The 21,226-nt window shown below is 45.0% G+C and overlaps 1 protein-coding gene across 1 annotated transcript in view; it reads right to left on the bottom strand.

Annotated features, from left to right (window-relative positions):
* Positions 1-21,226, bottom strand: part of LOC138260251 (kinetochore scaffold 1-like) — a 104,656-nt gene that overhangs the window by 19,789 nt on the left and 63,641 nt on the right. The window contains exons 6-8 of the mRNA XM_069208570.1: positions 16,283-16,335; positions 11,542-11,578; positions 4,152-4,189 (exon numbers count right to left, since the gene is read on the bottom strand). The gene's annotated coding sequence lies outside the window, so the exon portion shown is untranslated. The remainder of the gene's footprint in view (positions 1-4,151; positions 4,190-11,541; positions 11,579-16,282; positions 16,336-21,226) is intronic.

The raw sequence follows: 21,226 nt of genomic DNA on the forward strand, positions 1-21,226 counted from the left end.
AGAAACTCTACAACCTATTTCAAATATTGTGGATAGGAGCCAGACAGGACAGAGAACAAACACAAGGATTGATGGAAGAGAATAGAAATAGATGGACTGATGGTCAGGGCACTGAATAGGTTAGAGGGAGCATATGAAATATGGGCTCTCGTGATAATAGGGATGAGTTCTGCTGTCACAGTTGGGGCAAGATGGCAAACTGAGCTGATGGCAAGGGTATATAAGGGAAGAAGAGAGAAAACGAGCATTAGTGCGTTCCTTAATGGGTGGAGTGTGGATGAGGGGCATTAGGTAAACTAAATAGCAGGAATGCTACACTTTGTTGTAGAACTGCAAGGGAGAGCAGCAATGTTAGGTTACAGTCTTTGTTGGAGTACTGTGAAGTAGGAAGATTTTACAGCACTGAATGCAGACTTGAAGGCAAATAGACATCAATAGTCCATGAGGTATTTAGCGGTTTGCAATGCCTCAATTCGAGGAGCAAAATCCACATTTATGGTGTTGGGCAAGGAATGGTAGGGGGTGGAGGACTGGGATGAGAGGCAGCTAAAATGAAATTGTGGAGACGGTAGTTATAGCCGAGGCCCGAGCACAGTATCACAAAATGAATCAAAAAGGTGAAGCCGGACAATGATTGACTGAGCTGGGCAATCAAGAACAGAAACTGGTAAACGTACTTTCATTTATGTAAGAGGTTTATTTGGTGGGGCTGGGTGGTCAGAGGGAAAAGGAGGTTGTGTTAACGGTTATATAGATAAGCATCTCTCTCAGTGGGATAGGTGGATGGTTTGGGTTTAGCCCACATAGGGTGAGTCACAGAGCCAGTGCTACACAGAAGGTCCAGATCGTTAACCTTCGAGTGAGTGATGACAAAGCATATGTTTGAGAGGGAATGGGCTATATGAAGATTGGAGCCGCACTTCTACTGTCAATACATCAGGTTCAGATTTAAATAACAAAGAATTTTGTGAGGATTATAGGCAGTAAGTCTAGGACTACATTGTGATAACCAAACATCAATCCATTGACCCCTCAGGGAAAATACAACCCAAAAAATGTAATATTTTTCAAACCATGCTAGGACCGTGACATTAACCTTTAACTGAGTTGGGAGAAGGTGAAAAGGCAAAGCAGATATAGTAGTAGTGCAACACTTGTTCAACAAGAGACATACTTCAAAAGATTTGGTTTGGAAGGGCCAATGGAGAAACTGATCGATATTGATGTATAATGTCAATCTGGCATTCAGTGATTGCTGGGATGTCAAGAGAAAAGTGGTAGAGTAAAGACCTCTATTGTGCATAGTGGCAGATGGGGTATTTGATAGGCAAAGTAAAATGGCTTAGATGGTGGGATATTTACAATTAAAACCAAGGGACAATTATGTGCTCAGCTGATGAAGGGAGATCAGGTTGAAAGGAGCGGAGTGAGGGCTTTACTGCATCAAGAGGGATATATGTGTAGATGGAGTGGTTAGATAGGGTGTGGAGGAACAGGAACGTTTTGAGGAGTGTGACCAATAACACTAGGTCAAGTGAAGGGAAGATTGAAGACGACTCACACTTACAGGGCAGGCTAGCTATATAATGATTTCTGGAACCTTCAGCACCCTAGCATGGAGGTTAGGTTGACATTTCAGCCTTGTGGCACACTATAATAAAGGAGGTGATCGATTTAGGTGTATTACACAATCTGTGCATTTTACCTGCAGCAGTATATTCTCCTTTTGCTTACTGTCTTAAGTCACTAAAGTCTAGTAGCAACCCTGTTTGGGGTCACCACAGCTTAAGACAAGGCTAGTTCACGTTCAACACATACATGGATTTTCCGTTTGATAGTAAACCTCGTTTCATCCAGCTAGAAATGAGGTATTGGAGAAGAGCAAGACTGCTGTAAAATTCCTTAACACAATTACCACAACACCAGACCCATACTTCAAAAGAAAAACAAAATACAACCTTAGCAGAATGAAACAAGTTTTACCATCAGATTTATGACTGTATTTTCCTGAAGCCTCGTGACATTCAAGACAAACAAGAATATATGCTAATGCACACAGAACTAACAATCTGCTCTTTTTTCAACATTTAAAACTGAAGCCAAGATTTGTTGTAGGTTGACAGATAGGAAACCCATTCCTTTGCTACATATGGTGCAAAAGTCTACTGCTGTGCCTAAAATATCCCGATTTCCAAGCTGTAAGATGATGCAGCTGATGGCACATTGACCGGCCATAATATGGTAAGACCTTTGTGATTCCTTTCCTTTCACTGACTAATCAGAACAGGAGGCAGATGCAAATGACCTACAATGCTTTGAAAACATAGGGATCAGTATGGGGTTTATCAAATGTACAAGGAATGTGTAGAGAACAGTCCATGTTCAGCAAAGGCCTGACAGTGCAGGAAGAGTACGCCTTTGAAAAAAAATACCTTGTCAGTCTCACAAGGAGTAAGACGACGAAAATCCTCCATAGCATCACATGATAGAGCATGAGCTCCATGTAGATATACAGATAAAAAAAAAAGGAACAGCTGGTGGCCTTCTGACGAGTATGAAAGTCTATATAAATAGTACAATATAATAAATGGCTCATTGTCCCATTATTGTCGTGGTTCCATTTTAGTTTGCTTGGGTATAGGAGTTTAGCTTACCTTCGGCTTGCAGGCCTGTGCCCTTTTACCTAGATAAATATGCTCTGCTTTATTATTCATTTTTATTCATTTTAGCAGTACTTGCAATTCTTGCATTTGATAAGATTTTTTTTTATTTTATAATCAGTTGCCATTCCGTAAAAGCATCATTATCAGTAATGTATGTATTGGATTGTCATCATGTCCCTTTGCTTCAGGTTAGACGAGAACAGAACATGAACATGTTAGGCATTTTGTTATGATATTGCCAGTACAAGTTTGCGCACACAATCTAAAGCTTAGGTACATATCCACATCAGGATGTGTGCACGAACAATAACATGAGCGTTATAAAACACTCTGAGACCAAGTTCATTAGAGGGGGTTCCACGCAGGATATTCTATCTACTGCACATCACTCCGCAGCAGATCTCAGCCTTCATGTCTCTACGAAGCCTGACTGGAGGCCGACCTTGTGCTAAGGTAACGGGGCTGGGGCGCGTCTTGTGGACATGGCTTGGGCAGATATGGTTTATCATGCCTTGCTCTCTTTAGGGTAAAACAATACGCTTTGGAGAGGAATTTGCATATTCATATATGGATTGCTTTATATTCACATTGTTTATTTTCACAATGTTGATTCTGACTCATCATTGACGACTGCAGCTCAAGGATTTCATCATAAATTGCAGTATTTGGAAAAGAAAAAAAATAATAATTGAAAACTGTCCTGCATCTTCTTTCTTGCTTCTGTGAGTGTGTAAGAGACTTACTTCTAACGAAAGAAACAGATAAGACTTGTTGCACAGTGATTTTCTTGAGGAATTCAGAGTCCATGCGCTAGGATGCCAGAAATCACCTTCACTGTTTGGGTGTGCTGCTGCTAGAAAGCCAGAAGGCTTGGGCCGACAGTTGCCAACTGGTCCAGCAGTCTTGTATACTCGTTTCATAGGGCCCTCCTGGGTACAGCATCTCAACCATGTCTCGACCAGCCCTTTCCCACCAGAGTTTGGACAGGCGCGCCCACTTTCCCACTGCCAGACAGTGGGGAAGTGCCCAGTGTCCTAATGTCACACAAAGAGAGTCAGTAATGATTGGGAGAAAAATGCAAAACGTTTCAGGAAAATTCCTGTAAGAGAGCCATGTCCAACACAGACTGATAGGAAATAATGAGGTTGACCTATTATTAGAGTGGGACATGAGGGAGCGTGGATTACGCAGAGGTAGTTTCGCAGAAAGCATGCCATACAAAGTGATAGCATTCTTCTACAGGAACTCAGCTTTCCGGCTGGCACCGCACAGGCAATTCCCAAACAGTTGAGAAGAAGTGCATGTGGCACTAAAGAGTACCTGCAATGTTCAGCAAATGTCCATCAACTAACAGATAACTTGTTTATATGTTACACTTGCTATCACAATTTTGCCTTTGCACAGCACTGCAAATGCTGCTTTATTACCTACATTAGTGGTACCAATTTCTGTTGGGTAACGTAAATAAATAGATCAGACAATTCATACCAGTAATTGGACAGCTAATATTGTCGGTGTCTTCATTTCTGTAAAAAAATGTGGGATAAACTGGTCAGATATCAAACTATAACAATGAGTGCATTTTGTTCATTTCAATGCTATTACCATATCGTCCTTATATCCGATCTCATTCCATGACAGACATCATATATAGGACACAGGCAACTACCACTTTCCACAACTCGTTAACAAATCTATAGCCTCATTCAAAAAAGAGAATATTAAACAAAAGTCCTATCATACAACTGTTAGTTCTGAAAGGACAGTAAGCAGACATTGTAGCTTGTCAACACCACCCACTACTCAGTAAATGCACTCACATTACATCCAAGGCAAAGAACATGTCAAATGACCTACGTAGCACCTAAGCTGCTGACCGTGCTCAGGGGCAGTGACTGGGGCCGTGGATCAGAGGGCGCCCAGAGGAGACCGTGGAAGCCCGCGACGCCGAGAAACGGGGGCGAGGAGCTGCCCGGCTTAGGCCCGCGCTTGCAGCCAACGTGCGCGGCAGATCGAGCTGCGTGGTGGGCCCCGGACCTGGTGCTCCCTTGGTCGTGGGAGTCACAGCGGCAGCGGGCCAGGAGATGAGCGCCAAGGCCGTGATGCGGTGAGGACTGTGCCGGAGGTCCGAGGAGGTGAGCAGCGCCGGCGGCCCCAGGAGGCGGAAGCGCCCACATTGCTGGACTCCCCCTGACGGCCAGGCTACCTGGAAGTGGCGGCAGTGGAGCGGGGTGAATCTGGACGCCTAGTCTCTGAATTAGGAAGGCACAAGGTGGAGAGACGGGGCTAGGCCTCTGAGCGGCGGACCTGGCGACACAGTAAGGCGACGAGTGGCAAGAGGGAGCACAAGAGCGCAAGGCCAGTAGCTGTGGCTGGAATACCGGGCCTGGGGTGGTCTGGCCCCAGGGAGACACTGAAGGGGCCCTGGAGGGGAGTTTGCACGACTGGGACAGCACATAGGAGTGATGGCTGCTTCCAAGTCTAAGCGGGAGCGATCAGTCTGAGAAATGTTGACTGGAGCCCGCCCAGTGCTGGGTGGCGCAGCTGAGGAGCCGCCAGCGACAAAGTCTCCAGAGATGCGGGCGGAGACGGAGTTGGAAGAGGGCTCCCTGGTCGCGAAGGGCTTCCTTACCTCCTTGTTTGACTCGCTCCGGAGTGATATACAGGCACTCCGAAGAGACATTTCTCAAGAGGTGAGAGCTACAAGGGGAGGTCACGGCCCTCGGCGAGCGAGATGGAAGATGGCGAGATCTCCCGCGGTGAGGAAGTGGCGGGCCTGCAACAGGAGGTCGTCCGCCTGCGGGAGCAGCAGGACCTCCTACAGATAGCGGTGGAGGACTTGGAGAATCGCTCGAGGAGGCATAATATTCGCATCAGAGGGGTCCCGGTGGGGGCTGAGAAGGAGGACATTGGGGCCTTCGTGGTGGGTCTGTTTCGCTCATTACTTGGCCTGGAAGAGACCCGGGAGATTACCTTAGACAGAGTTCATCGAGTGGGCCGCGCCGGTGGGGCTGGAGACCGACCACCAGATATTCTAGCCTGTGTTCACAACTATGGGCTTAAAATGAGCATTTTGCGGCTGGCCCGCAATCTTCCGCAGGTTCATTTCAGGGGGAATGCGCTCCAATTATTCCAGGACCTCTCGGCGAGGACCCTCCAGAGGCGGCGAGAGTTCAGGCCCATTACGGAGCATCTGCGTGCACATGGTGTGACTTACTCTTGGGGTCACCCGTTCCGCCTCGTCTTCCGTTGGGAGGATCAGCTCCGGCAGGTGAGGTCCATATCTGAGGCAAACCGGATTTTACGCTTGGAGAGTGATAGCCAGGACCTGGGCGCTAAGGTGGGCTTGGCTGGCGGGGATCGCCCGCGTTGGCGGCGGAAGGAGAGAAGGAGGAAGATGCAGCGCCCTACTGTTTCGGAGCGGAGGTCGGAGCGGGAGTCGGTCTTGAGCAGCGTGGTCGCTGGGACTAATGCTTAAGGGAGTGGTGGCCGAGGAGAGCCTGACTGCTGTGGGTCGCATTGTTTTCGGCCTTGTGGGTGCTCAAGAGGGGTCAGGGTGGCGGGGTCGATGGACCTGGCTCGACGAACTTGAGTGGTTCTACAGCCCTGTTGAGACTTTACCTCGGTGAAGATGTGTGTGCGAGGACTCTACGGTTGTGAGCACCTGTTGTGCTTATTGGTTATATGTTGGTGTGCTTCCATGAGATACTGGTTATCGAGTGGAGTGGTGGTCTGGCCCTGGTGTTCGGAGTGGTTGACGGTCTGTACTAGGGTGTAGTTTTCCCCGCAAAGCTCCTCCCTTCTTGACTGCTTTTCTCCTCTTGATGCATGACTATTAAATGTATAAGCTTGAATGTCCGGGGGCTTAACAGTCCAACTAAGAGGTTGGCGATCCTGTCGGCCCTTGATAGGTTTGGGAGTCATATCTGCCTGTTGCAGGAGACACACCTAGTGCAGAAGGACACCTACCGCATGCGCTCTAAGTGGTTCCCTAGGCAATTCTGGTCTTCAGCTTCCACAAAACATGCTGGGGTTGCGATATTACTTTCGCGGTCCTTCCCTGGGGAAGTAGTGGCAAAATTACATGAGGTGCAAGGAAGGTTTTTGGCCATGAGGATGAGGTTGGGGGCCTTTTCCCTTACTATTGCTTCCCTATATGCTCCTAATACTCAGCAGGAAGTCTTCGTGAGACAGGCTGTTTCCCTGATGCTGCACTCGCCGGATGGCGCCATTTTGGTGGGGGGCGATTTTAACCTGGTGATGGATAATGATCTGGACCGCTCTGGTCACCGCCATGGGCAGACGGGGGCGTTGACAGCGGCAGGTCGCCAGTGGCTGGCGGAGTGTGGTCTGGAGGACGTGTGGAGGAGGGCGAATCCTACGCTTAGGGATTATTTTCTTTACTCAGCGGCGACCAAGACGTACGCTCGGCTCGACCTTTTTCTGGCATCGCAGGAGCTCCTCTCCCGAGTTAGGGAGACCACGATTGAGCCTCGGGCCCTGTCGCACCATGCTCCTATCACTGTAGAGGTTGCTATGGGATGGGTGGGGGCGTCGGGCTGGCGCATTAGGGATTCATTGCTTCAGAATGGCGCAACGGTGGAGTCGATCCGACGTGCAATCAAAGATTACCTTAGTTTTGATGACGACGGGAACACCTGTTTGGGGACGCTGTGGGAGGCCTTGAAGGCAGTGGTGAGAGGGGAGGTGATGTCGCTGTCCGCTAGGGATAATAAAGCAAGGAGGGTGATGAGGGAAGAGCTGGAACAGAGGGTGGCGGTATTGGAGCGTTCCCACAAATATACGGGTGCCCCCAGAATCTGGTGGGAGCTGGAGAAGGTGAGGCAACAGCTGAAACGGCTAGATTGGGACAGGGCGGAGTACGCGGTCGCGCGTCTTAAGCACAAGTATTACATCGGGAGCAACAGATGTGGGAAGCTTCTGGCACACCGGTTACGAGCGCAGCGTCGACGATAAAGGTGGTTCGTTCCCCTTCGGGAGCGGAAGCCCGAACGAGCGATCAAATTGCGGAAGCGTTTGCAGAGTTCTATCGGGGGTTGTATGAGGCGGATGATCGGGGCAATGTGGCTCCTGATACATTTTTAGAGGGTATTGCAATTACTCCCCTGGGCGAGAGGGAGGCAACTTCATTGGACCAACCTGTAAGGGCGGAAGAGGTCATATCAGCAATCTCAGGCCTGCAGGTGGGGAAGTCCCCTGGCCCAGACGGTTTTACAGCACTTTTTTTATAAGACCTTTTGTGTGGAACTTGTGCAGATATTGGTGCGGCTTTTCAATTCCTTCCGGACGTCAGGAGAACTAACGGCCAGTATGCTGGATGCCACTATTGCAGTTATACACAAGCCGGGGAAAGATCCAGAAGAGTGCGCTTCCTATAGGCCGATTTCGCTCTTGAATATAGATGCCAAACTATTTACAGGACTACTTGCCCATCGTCTTAATTACTACATGCCGGGTCTTGTGGATCCTGATCAAGCAGGTTTTATACCGCACAGGCAGTGCACCGATAACATGAAGCGGTTGCTTCATTTGCTAGACAAAACGGATCGTTCCGGCCGGGAGGCGCTCTTCCTCTCTATTGACGCGGAGAAGGCGTTCGATAGAGTTCATTGGCCATATCTTTTTAGGGTGCTTGAGCGCTTCGGACTGGGCCCGGGATTCATAGCGTGGATCCGTTGTATCTACCAGTCTCCTTGCACTGTGGTCCGGGTTAACGGTACGCTATCATTGCCGTTCCCAATCAGACGAGGGACCCGGCAGGGGTGCCGCTCTCTCCTCTCCTGTTTGCGCTTCACATGGAGCCCCTGGCGCAGAGTCTGTGTGATAGCCCACAGATCACCGGCGTGAAATTCGGGGGCGATAATCACCTAATTTCCTTGTATGCAGATGACGTGATCCTCGCTGCCTGCGCTTATGGGGATACTTGATGAGTTTGGCTGGGTCTCGGGATTCCGGGTGAATATGCAGAAGTCACAGGCCTGAGTCGGTTTATTAGCACGGAGGATGAAGGGGACCGGAGGGCCCGGTACCCTTTTATATGGTCGTCCTCACTGCTTTCCTATTTAGGGATTGACCTGGCGCCTTCCGCTGCTAGAACGGCAAGTTTGAACTACACGAAGTTGGTTCATGAGGTGCAGCGAGATCTAGAGACCTGGGGGAGATTCAAGCTGTCCTGGTTGGGCAGAGTAGCGGCGGTGAAGATGACAATCTTGCGGCGTGTACTGTATGTGTTCCAGGCGCTTCCCCCGACGCCTCCGCCCCGGACGAATGCAACCCTTCAAGCGGCGGTTCTGAGATTTGTCTGGGACGGTCGAGCAACGCGTCTTCCGTGACGGGTTCTGTATCGCCCCGGGGGGGGGGGGGGGGAGAGAGTTAGCAGTTCCCTGCCACCTGCGATATTTTTAGGCAGTGTAGTTGCGTTTTATTTTAGAGTGGAGTCGCCCGTCTACTGAGAAACATTGGTGCTTCATGGACCAGGCGGTGGCAGGCTCCCATATATGGAAGGAGCCCTGGCTCTGATGTCGGCACAGGGCGGGCGGCCTTTACTCCTCCCCGATCACGGGAGCAACGTTGCGTGTATGGGATGCGGTGGCCAGTCGATTGGGGCTGACATCGTTCCCGTCCCCGATGACCCCTATAGGTGCGAATCCTGACTTTGAACCGGGGCTACAAGTGGAAGCGTTGCGCCGTTGGTTTGAAGGGTGCTGTAAAGGGGTGGGGAGCCTTTTTGCTGAGCAAGGAGTGATCTCCTTTGACCAGATAAGGGAGACATATGGCTTGACAGAGGCGGACAGGATGATGTACTATCAAATACGGCAATGGGCCCGGTTGCCGGCTAATAGAGCATTAATGTTTAGGCCGCTAACACCGTTTGAGAAATGGCTCCTGCTGAAGAAGGATGATAAACGTGTGATCTCGGAGCTTTACAGGATATTGCAGGGGGAGGGGCGCCCGCCTAAGTCTAAGGGACAGTTGCGATGGGAGAGGGAGTTGGAAAGGGAACTTTCTGATGAAGACTGGGATAGTATCTTTTATAGGATACATCACACGACCTATAATGCGGCAGGCACAGAGACAGCATATAAGGTGGCCTCTTATTGGTACTAAACACCGGCAAGGATACACACTTGGGATCCCACTAAGTCAAGCCTCTGTTGGAGGGGGTGTGGGGGCAGGGGTACACTTGTGCACTTACTCTGGCATTGCCCCAAGCTCCATAGATATTGGGAGAGCGTTATAGATGCTACTGATACAGCGTTTAGTACTAAGAACCCCAGATTCCCATCGTATATCTTGCTGGGTCTGCCCACTCCGCTCACCTTCCCCCGGAGATCATTAAAAGGGCGGCAAATGGCCCTGGCCCTCAATGCGGCGCTGCAGCTGATATTAGCGTTGTGGGGTACAGACAGGATACCGACATATGTATCATGGCTGCAAAAGTCGTGGCTTATTCTGGCTATGGAGAACCTTACTCTGGCCTCAGCAGCGGTTGGGTGATCTGAAGGACTTATGGAGACCATTCTTGCAGATTTTATCCACTGAGTTGACATGCACGGCTTACCTGAGCCTCTGGGAGTATGCTTGTTGGAGAGATCTTTGGGAGAACTGGGGATGTGCAGGGGGTAGGGCAGGGGAACGGAGAGACTGGTGGACGACGGGACCTATCAAGGGAAGCAATGTTGGTGTTTTATTAATAATTTTTATGTTGTGTATTATTATATATGGAGTTTGCTTCACAGTGCAGCAAACGCTGGCGGGTGACCCACCTATGCACGGGAGTGCAAGGAGGAGACGAGGAGGAGGTCCCCTCTGATATGGCTATGCAGGAGATGATCTCTATGGGTCGCTTCAATGCTTCTGGGCTATTGGTGCTGCATTGTGGTTGTCATATTGTGAAGAACTGTACTAGCTATGTTGATAAGTTGAAAACAAACAGATTTGATCCATAAAATGTGTAACCTAATATTATGCATATAAGGGTGATTAGCCCCTGTTTCATATTGATGCTGTTATTTCTTATCATCTGACAGAGATGAGACTTGTTTACCTCAAAGCTGTAGTGCTCATTCCATCCAAAGAGCAGAAAGGAGTAGATTAAATAGCGATTTCAGACATCAGTAATTGACAGTTGAAAAGAATTGCTCTTTATTGATGTATTACTCATTGTAGGCAGCACCTGACAGAACTTCAGGCAATTTAATTAACCAATTGATCAACAAGAATGCAGTCAAGCCAGTCAACCCCACCCCCCTCCATCTCCTTCATCACCATCATCCTTGCTGGTTAGATAAGCGCTGCCACAGTTGATGTTCTAATGAACTGTACAAGCCTCTTTAAGTTGATAACAGTCTTTGTTTTCACTAGTCTTATATCTGTAAGTTTAACATAAGATGTTCCTTACATGTGATGCATCTTTTTTTAAAGGATGACTTGAAGCCAGACGCTTAGCATTACAAGTGTAGGATTGACGTTTGGTACATGACAATTTAAGAAAACCTGTCTAGCGCGGTAAGCAGGAGCTGAACATATTGTACTGTACTCTCATATAAACAGTTTTTTCACCCCAGACCTATCAATTTTTTTTAAAGGTTTTATGAACAATAATATAAAACAATGCAAATTAGGATGTATAATCACGTTTCTACAGAAACAGACAAGTCTCTACAATTACTTTTTTTTTTTTAATATTTTGTTTTACAATTGACAAATACACTACGACAAGTTCTCACACCTATTTAAAGTAAAGTAAAGTATCTTCAGGTCTTTATAGGATCACTACATACTGTCTTTCCAATCATGCAGTATTATGTCAATATTGTGCTAATACATTTTTAGGAAACAAATGGATTACACTTACTCAAATTGCGTTGCTTTGTTTGATAGAATCCCTTTACCTATTAATAAACCAGATGAACAAGTTACTCTATAACAAATGTTGGCTTGCTTGGAGATGCCTATTTGGATTTGCACACTAAACTAACTGGTCTCCATCGGCTGTACCCTTCAAACACATTTAATGTTTAAGTATTGCTCACACCCTCTATCAAGTTTTTTCCTGCCCACAATGTTATACTACTTAAGCTTCAGTCTAAAGCAGTGGTTCCCAACATGTGGACTTCTGTGAACCCCCACTATCATTACTGGAGCCCGGGTACCTCCTCTGAATTATTAGAATTCGGGGACCCCCCCCCCCCCCCACTGAGAAACTGCTGGAAGCCCGGGACCTCAGAATAAACATTGTTGATGATATGAAATGCAAAACAATCACACAAAAAATTGAGAAACAATAATTCAAATACATACACAGATAACACATTTTATTTAATTTGCAAACAAATATAAACATTAACAAAAATAATTTTAATAGGAAGTTTGGAGCTTTTTTAAATTCAGTTGAAGTCACACATCGTCCATACTATATTCTGTTTTCATGCACCTGCACTGCTCCAACGAATAAATGTGAGGATATTAATTTAATTTTTAGTCTCCAATTTCAAATTCCTTGATATTTACAGTAAGTTTTAAAATGTTCAGCTGTACATTTAGCCACTTTATATACACTTTATTAATCTGTTAATGTTTAATTTTCTAAGCAGTCATGGACCCTCTGAGGAGGCTTCATAAACCCCCCCAGGCGTCCCCAGACCACAGGTAGGAAACCACTGGTCAAAAGGAAAAAGGGGTGGGCATGCGAGTAAATAGGGCAGGCAATTCATTGTGAGAATGATTACATGAGTTTTTCCACATGCAAGGCAATCTGTAAATGTCCTGTAAATTAGATATAATAGTATATTAACATTGAACAATTAGTGGAGAAGTACTGGGCTAATTAATCATACAGAACATCTATGAGGCATCAAAACAGAGCTACGCTGTGCATAAACTACCTGATCCAAAAGTTCAAACAAAGCCTTACTTTAATTTCATCAGGCTGTAGTTTGTCATTCTTTACAAGATGTGATGTATATGTTTTTGAAGCATTCAATTTTTGTGGTCCTGCTACTAGCAGAATGAGCCTCGACATCTTCAGAAACTGAGAATCCTCACCAAATAACAAGCAACACCAACCAGCTTGTACGCAATGCTAATGACAAATACTTACAGCATCAACAAAGCACCATTAGAAGACTACAATTTTTTTCACTCGAAAATGCAGTTTTCAAGTTCATCTGATTGCCATTCCTTTTGATAGCAGTTCAGCATTTGGGACCGCTACCTTAACGATCTGATAGAAGACTATAAAGTTAAATCAGTGGTTTTGTATAGCATGGAGAATCTGATAGAACCTTGGGCAAAAAACAGAAGGTTGGAGAGCCAATTCATTGTAGCACAAACTAAAGTGCAAGATAATACGTTGAGGCTAAAAGTGAAATAATCTTCTGGCGGATGCAATTCCTGAAGTAAGGGAAAAATCCCTATGAAGGATCTCCAAGGTACATGCTTTTGCAATCAAAACAAAAATCTAAGCACTTTGTTAATTCACAAATGGATTTAACAATTTATGGTTTATGCTTATCTAAGCTGCTGGTCACAACAATTCAGTTTTGATCTCTGATCATTTTAAATGTGCAGAAGCTCTTCCACCCAAGTAGCTATGATAAGCATCTGAGCCATGAAAGTCCTGTCGTATGTCATTGTTACGGTCAATGTTTTCAAATAACAAAATTGGCAATTTCTTGGGCAGCACCTAAGTTAAACAAATTCCTAGGGTTCTGGGTCAGTCACTGTATACGATGAAGCACCAGAATTACTCAACAGCTTTCATTTTTGCATTTGGGCTGAGGGGGCACAAATTCCTTCACAAGAAGGTATTTTGCTTGGAGTACAATTCCTTATATGATGAACTATGTACTTGTAGAAGACCTTACTGATACAATCAATACATCAATTTGTAAATTATCCACATCCCCATAAGTGCACACTATTGGCAAGACCATACATTTTCTTGGAAAGATGTCTTGAGTTCTTTTAGAATAATAAAAAAAATATCCGCAAGATTGGTTTATTAAGATTCCCCTGTATTGTGTTTTGTCATTCTTTCTTTGATCTTAGCTTAATCATCAAAAGCAAATCAAGGTCTATGGAATTATTAAGAAAATAAGGATCTTTGCAATCTGGGTTTTCAGGTCACCACAAGATCACCACATATAGGATATTTATAGGAGGCAGGAAGGCAAATGGAATTCCTATAGCCCAACACCCAAGACATAACGACCAGGGGACAAGGACAACAGGTTTATATGTTTATTTTGTCATTGGGACAAGTAGGCCCAAACACCTGCAACACAAACCCTTTGGCAGACAGTTTACAGTAACACATAATGTCTGCTGTTAAGCTAATACTTGTGTTCATATGTTAATTTTGTTGAAACTGGTATTTATGGTTCATTAATGCAAAGCCTTTAGTACGGTGAGCGCTCTAAGGGAATGTTGTAAGCTCAGACTGCACTACTGACAGTAGCCACAGTATAAAAATATGCGCACACATTTGCAAAGTGTAGCAATGTGAGACAACGTAGAATACTCCCAGAATGCGTTCTGATTAGATGCAAATATTTGCTGAAACTGGAAAACAAGATTGCGATTATTTGCTTTTAAAATAAAATGTTCACAAACAAATGTGACTAGGAAAAAAACGTTTTGCCAAATTACTGTGAAATTCTTTGAAACATCTATTAGAAAAATGTGTTGATACATGCTAGAATTTCCCAAAATTATTAAATAATGGAAAACCAGTGTAACCAGTTTATGGGAAACAAAACAAAAAAACAAGCATTGGCAAAGCAAAGAGGTTGGACATTGGTGGTCAGCCTTTTGTTTTTGTCAATGTGTGTTTTGTTTCGACACAGTTTTTGTAAAACTTTATTGCTGTGGGAGTTGCCGGGCCCCCGCCATTATACCAAACATTGGCCAAAAGCAAAAATGTTTTGGTTTCAAAAAGCACACATTGCAACAGTAGTTCCGGGATTGAACAAAACTATGTTTGCCGATATGCTCCTTGTGAGAGCAGAACGTTGTCACAGTGAAGCCAGACAATAGATAAAGAAATACACTTTTAATAAAAACAAAAGATCTTGGTTAACACCAGACCTAATTAGATGCCCAATTAATAAAATACAGTCAAAGGTGGATCCATAGTATATGCCCTTGGATTAGTGCTGGGGACAGCGGACCACCATGTCTGTAACTGCTTGTAAATAAGGAAGGTTTTTTTATGTTTTTGTTAGTTTTTTTTTTTTTTTTTTTTAAATGCAGCCCATTTTCCTTAAAGGAAAACGGGATGCATTTCAAAAACAAAAATGAAGTTTCTTTTAATTTTTATCCAGAGCAGGCAGCACCATTCACAAAGGGGAGGGTGTCTCCTGGGGCCCCCTCCCGTTTGCGAATGGGTTAGCACCAATTTGAAACTGGTGCTAACCGCAATTGTTTTGTGACCGCATTCAAGGTCACAAAACAAACAATCCAACAACGCATTGCGACTTGCAATTAGGAAGAGAACGCCCCTTCCTAATTGCGACTCAAAAACCTATTTTGTACATATCAAAATGTTTTTCCCTGTCGCCAACGACCCGATTCGCAGACAAGAAAAATGCTACGTACATCTGGCCCTAAGCATGGTAAAAATAGCATCTTTGCCATTGGGTCCACAATGCATCGAGAGCAGGCTGTCTTGGAATGAAATTGAGAAAGTGAACCATTCAGTGGTTAACTGTGCGGGGGGTGGAGGACTATAACCTTCAGATTCTTCCTTGTTACATCGTGGGATGAACTACTGGTACCCTCACCTATGCTTGGAGTAGCAAACCAGAAGTTGTATAGCTTGTAATTGAAATCCCACCATATAAAAGCCATCTCTCAGTGTTCGTTCTAAACTTTAGTGAATCCACTCTTTAAAATAGCCAAAACAAACTTAGGGTGAAAGGCCACACTGTGTGAAAATCAAAGTTATCTTCAGTTAGGTATATCATAGGTTACACTGCTTGGCTTCACAATATAAATACAAAACATAGAAGGTGAACATGAAAAGTTAATTTAACATATTTAAAGAACAAACCTAAATGGCATTTCAGGTGCCACAGCAATATACTGGTATCCTGCATGCACCTGGAATAGATGTCCACAGTGCCAAGCGATGGTATGCTCATATGAGACTAATTTAGGACCCCACAACTAGACAAACAGTACTGAAAGTGGTGTAGGTGATTTCAAATGCATAGTGTAGGACAGAAGTCAACTTCAAAGTCAGTAAAGGGCTAGGGGGGCTGTCCTTACAGAAATCTGGTGCTCAATGAACCAGATTATACATGTTTTACAGAATGGTTGAAGGTCACCCCTGATGTAGGGGATTAGATCAAATGCAAGAAGAATGGAATCCTTAATTAATGGCATTACCATGGCCACAGGGCTTCCAAAATCGGGCAGCTCACTGGATCATTACTGAGAATAGAGATAACATACCTTATGCAGGCAGTGCATTAAAAGGTTCCCTTGAGACCAATAGAAAATCAACTGCTTTTACATTCCAGCACGGGCAAGAAAGATTTTCCACATCTTCAATGTGTTACACCCTTGTAAAAATAAAAGAAAACTATACGTACCAGACCCATCAATTTGTCCATCAACATTGGTCTGTAGTTCGGGTGCAACAGCCCTAAAATAAAGGAAAAGTACTATGCATTATTGACTGATTTTTATAGAGTGCTATGTTCCACAAAAAACAACTTTTGTGCTGTGGGCACCACATTGTGCACATGTCTAAAGTAAAACGTCACTGTAAATACAGAAGAAAAAATTTAGACCGGAATGAAGATCATCGCAAATTACATTATTCCCTCGTGCATGCATTATTAGTATTTTTGAAAAACAGAGACAGGCTAAGCAGATTTTCATAGGTGGATATTGCACAGCATTTGATACAAAATGCTCCATTTGAGTACCCACTCCACCGAGGCTGCAATTAGTAGTATACTTTAAGAATAAAGCTATGCAAACTGCCTAAAAAGGTTTGTGTTTGAAGGGAGTACACCTCTATGTGGGAGAAGAAAGGCCCCCCAAATGACTCTTGCTACCTCAGAGCAGCAAACAAATCTCACAATGGTACACAGTTCCCAACAGCTGTGTGGACTTCTCTTCTTAATGATGAAATTCAATGTTTTTTGTAGGGTAAGGTGACTCGAACCTCTGCAATGCTGCACTATCACCAAGGAACACTGTACCAATGGTGGAAGACTATTTCACAAGCCAGAGATATGTAGACTAACGGTTAGTGGCACCACCTTTATGTATTAAAAGTGGATGCTGCAACTTAAGCTACTCTGTCTCAAAAGAAGATAACTGAAGTACAAAATAAAAAAAGAAAAAACAAAAAGGGGGGTGTAGACTGTTCCAAACAGTCTAAAAAAGGCAAAGGCCAAGATAACTGGTGAACCATCAAGGGGGAACAGGGTATGCTCACACTAGGCATGTCAGCATGCATGACACCGAGTGCACAGTGCTATGATGGAGTAGTGGTGTGCTTAGAGGCCTTCGGCATGGATTCTGGCTGCACAATTTCGAGGAAGCAAGTACCCTTTAAAAAGTTCATTTTCAGAGCACCACCTAGTGCTTCTGTTGCAAACAATTTGGAGTATTTACTTAGTATTTGGAACAGTTTTGCATCTATTTCCTCCCTCCACTTCCTGTCCCTTCTGTCTACATAGATCCCTTTGAGTGGCACAAGAATCCAAAAAAATCATCTGAGATGGTCTGATCTTAATAAAAGCATGCACTGTTGCAGCCTTTACTTGTGCTGCCGTCCCCTTGGCATACTTTATGTATGTACTAAGTAACTGATTTGCCCCCAGCTTATGGCCAGAACTCCATCTTGGCATTAGTGGATCTATTAACCAAAATAGCACGTTGTTACCCTCCAAAAGATACCCAGTGTCAAGGAATTGGCGGCGCACATTCAACACACTGAATGAATATATGGGGCCCCTGCTGCCTAACCGATGGCCCCAGTTCATGCAAAGTTGTGGAGCTTCTTATGCGCATCTTTAGACACTGATGTTAATTTGTCATCGACCAACCAGTTGCAAAGTGGTGGACAAACAGAAAAACCGAACGTGTAAACCAAGTGATGGACAGTTCTGGTCTTGCTTGTGGACCACCAGTGACACAAACTGAAAGCTTTGTTGAATGTGCTTACAGTGATGAAACTCATTTGGCTATAGGGATTTCATTCTTTAATTTCCTGTCTGGGTGCTGTCCAAAATCCATTCTATTGCAAGGGCAAGGGCAAGGGAGAATCAGGTACCTAGAACACCATTAGCAGCTCCAGAACGTTTTGGACTAAGTGAAGAAATATTTTTAAGAAGCCATATTCACTTACTAAAAGCAGTCAAATAAACACTAAAAATGCCCCTCAATACCAACATGGAAATCATGTTTGGTTAGCAACTAACCACCTGGGCTACAGGGACCAAACAAGATACTGATAGGCATTTTAGGACTCTTTGGCACAGAGCGTATGATTAGCTCAGGAACAGCCCCTGATGATGTCACTGTACATCCTTTTTCATATTTCATTGCTAAAGCCCTATAACGGACACAATAAGCCAGATACATGGTCTCCTCTACTACATGTGGATGGTCATAAGGAATGAGGCGAAAGCCATTTTGGACTCCAGCTGCATGGGAGGACTATTGCTTTACCTAGTAGACTGGAGACTATATGGCCCAAGGATAGGCCTTAAAAGCCAGTTGAGCAGGTTCATGTTCTGCATCCGGTATGCCTATTTCACTCGTCACCCAAAGCTCAGCCTGTTGGGAAGCTTTGGGTAGACGTTGAGAGGGATGCCATGGCTTGTCACACATTCTCATCTCCTCTCCCATCCACCTGTGATCCTGGGCATTACTGGCCACCTGTTCCACTTCTGGCTCGGAGGATTATCATCATTTAGTGGGTCATCTGTACTGCAGGACAGGAAACATGGAACTCAGAATTGTGGTGGTCACCTGTGCTGCCTACATGATGCCAACTGCCATCAAGTGGCAGCACAGTCAACCCTGTTCCCACGCGAGCATCCCAAAAGCCATGACCCTATACTCCATCTAAGCAGCAGGCTACAGCAGGATTCAAAGTTTTTCTGCAGGATTCGAGGATCCCATGATTAAAAGCTCTCACAGGATTCAAAGGTCCGGGGATTAAATGATCTACTGCAGGGTAAAAGGTTCCCACAGTCTAGAAGGCAAACACAGGGCAATGACAGGTGCTCAGCTTTCCTCCTTGTTGATAATAGTAAGCCTCTGCTGCTCTTCACCTGCGTTCCTCTGCCCGACCTAAGCTTTTCACCTGTGCTCTTGGTTCTTCTATCAAGAATATCCACAAATCAGATGTCAAGTACATCTTCCCAGATGGTTTCTGTTTGCGCTTATCGAAATTCCCTCTGCTGTTCCACCTTAAAGACTTTCAGTGCAGCCTTGGAATTATTTGCCCTCTCCCATAGCTGTCTTCTGAGGCCTCAGGCTAGCAACAGTTTGTGGGAGTTAAATATTACTTGTTTGGATTCTGGGACTGCACTTGGTCCTCTGCACTGTCCGCTACACCTATGTACTGGGATTCCGTCACACCCTGGAAGTTTTGCTGTAACAAATGTAACTTGGGCCTATGCAAGGTTATATGCATATCCTAAGTCAACCTTTATTTACCAATGGAGTCAAGCTGTGGAACATGTAACAACTGCTATAGTCATGACGATGCTTTTGTCTCTAACAGGATAAAAGTTCTTGTACTATGCTGAATGTTCTTCAAAGTGCTCTGTTATCAGAGTAAATTGTATGTGTATGTCTCATTTTCTGTAGAAAGTTACCATTTATGTGTAAACTATGTAAATGAAAAACAAAACCTATATTTTAAGTAGTCGTAGGAGAAGTTGTGTTCTATTTAATGTAAAAACACAGAGTTCGTACAGGAGGGGCTACAAAAAAATAAAAAACAAGAGAAACTCCACTCAACGAGGAAAGCTTTGCAGCTTAAAAACAATGTCTCTTATGTGCCTGCTCTCAAATCCCTATCCCCTTTGCCATCAGCACAGGGTAGAGACAGACAGAAAAATATGTAGGTATTCAGGAGGCACACTCCCCGAATTAGCCCACCCCAAAGGTGGTCTACTTTGTCTGTAGAGTCGCAGATGGGTTCCACTGTTTTTAAAAGTGGCAGAATAGAGGCTTCTTAGTACAAAAAGTGCCCCGCTCCTCCGGAAGTAGTCACCACAGGAGCGGGATTAGCAGCTGGGCCTAGTAATCCATTGGCTACTAGCACTTACACCCCTAGCAACTCCTAATCTAGAATTTATGGGGCTGTCCTGGCACCAGAATCTCATATCCGATTGACTGCGACCACAAGGGCTGCTCAAAGGAAAAGGCGCCAAATACTGCACCTGCAGCAACTACCCTGCACATGCATAACTGCGACTCATCCAAGACCAGAGACCATTTCCAAAGGAAAGAGGAAGACCTATGCAAGCAAAGGCAACTCTAGAACGCCCTAGGACTAGAGGTACCAGTCACCTGCAGCAGCAAGCAAGAATCAAACTCCCGGAACCAAAGAGTCACTGGCCATCGGGCTGCCAAGTGTTCTCCCAAAAGTAAATGGTCTACTGCATTGTGGGAAACTTGGCCCTCACCTCCAGCAAGTTTCAGGTGGTTTCTGCTTCCCCCTGGACTCCAGGATGTAGAAGTGACCAAAGGTTGAGCCTCTGCTACCAAGGATTGTTGGTGGGCAGCCGGGTTACCACTACCTTTGTTCAACACTGTGCCACAAGGGAATCCTGCAGCATCTTCAACTCACCGCCTAAGTGGCCCCAGTAGTCAACATATAGCATCCCCTATCTCAACAGAACCATCCAAGCGGTAAAACCAGCACCTGAGTTGCCGGAGTACAGTTAGGATTACTCTGCACCCGAGTCCTATGAGCCAGGAAAAAAACAGAGGGCTGTCTTGAGCCTGGTCCTAGGACCCACCTCGACTTACCGCCCAGTGGTTTCCACTGAACTCGACCTGCAAGTGACCAAATGTCACTAGTACATTTCCCCATTGACCGCAATATCAAAGTTTTGCAAGGGTGAAATGCAAAGACTTATTTTTCCTTTAAAAATCCATAATTCTGGTTATACTCACCCGATTGTCTTAGTTTTGGTGCTTAAAAATTATAGAATTCTTTTTTTTTTTTTTAAATATAAATTGCCATTAGATTTCTTTAGAGTTGTGGCAATTACTCTGAAATGCTGAGCACATATTCATCTAGTGAAGCCAGACTGCTCTGTGGTGCCACACTATCAGGACTGAGCTAGAGGTTTATCAGTGTGAATCCACCGATCCTATTTCGGGTAGCGTGAAGGGACTGCACAGTAAAGTCTAAGCAGGCTCACTGCATAATACCCCATTTTCCTACGGCTGTGTATAATATTGAACCTTTGCTGAATTCCATGAGGCCTACTTGCCCTATGTGTGTTTTTTATGCCGTACAACATTTCCTTATGCACAAGTCTGCAGCTACCAAT

This window comes from Pleurodeles waltl, chromosome 9 (assembly GCF_031143425.1).
Source record: "Pleurodeles waltl isolate 20211129_DDA chromosome 9, aPleWal1.hap1.20221129, whole genome shotgun sequence".
Taxonomy (NCBI): domain Eukaryota; kingdom Metazoa; phylum Chordata; class Amphibia; order Caudata; family Salamandridae; genus Pleurodeles; species Pleurodeles waltl.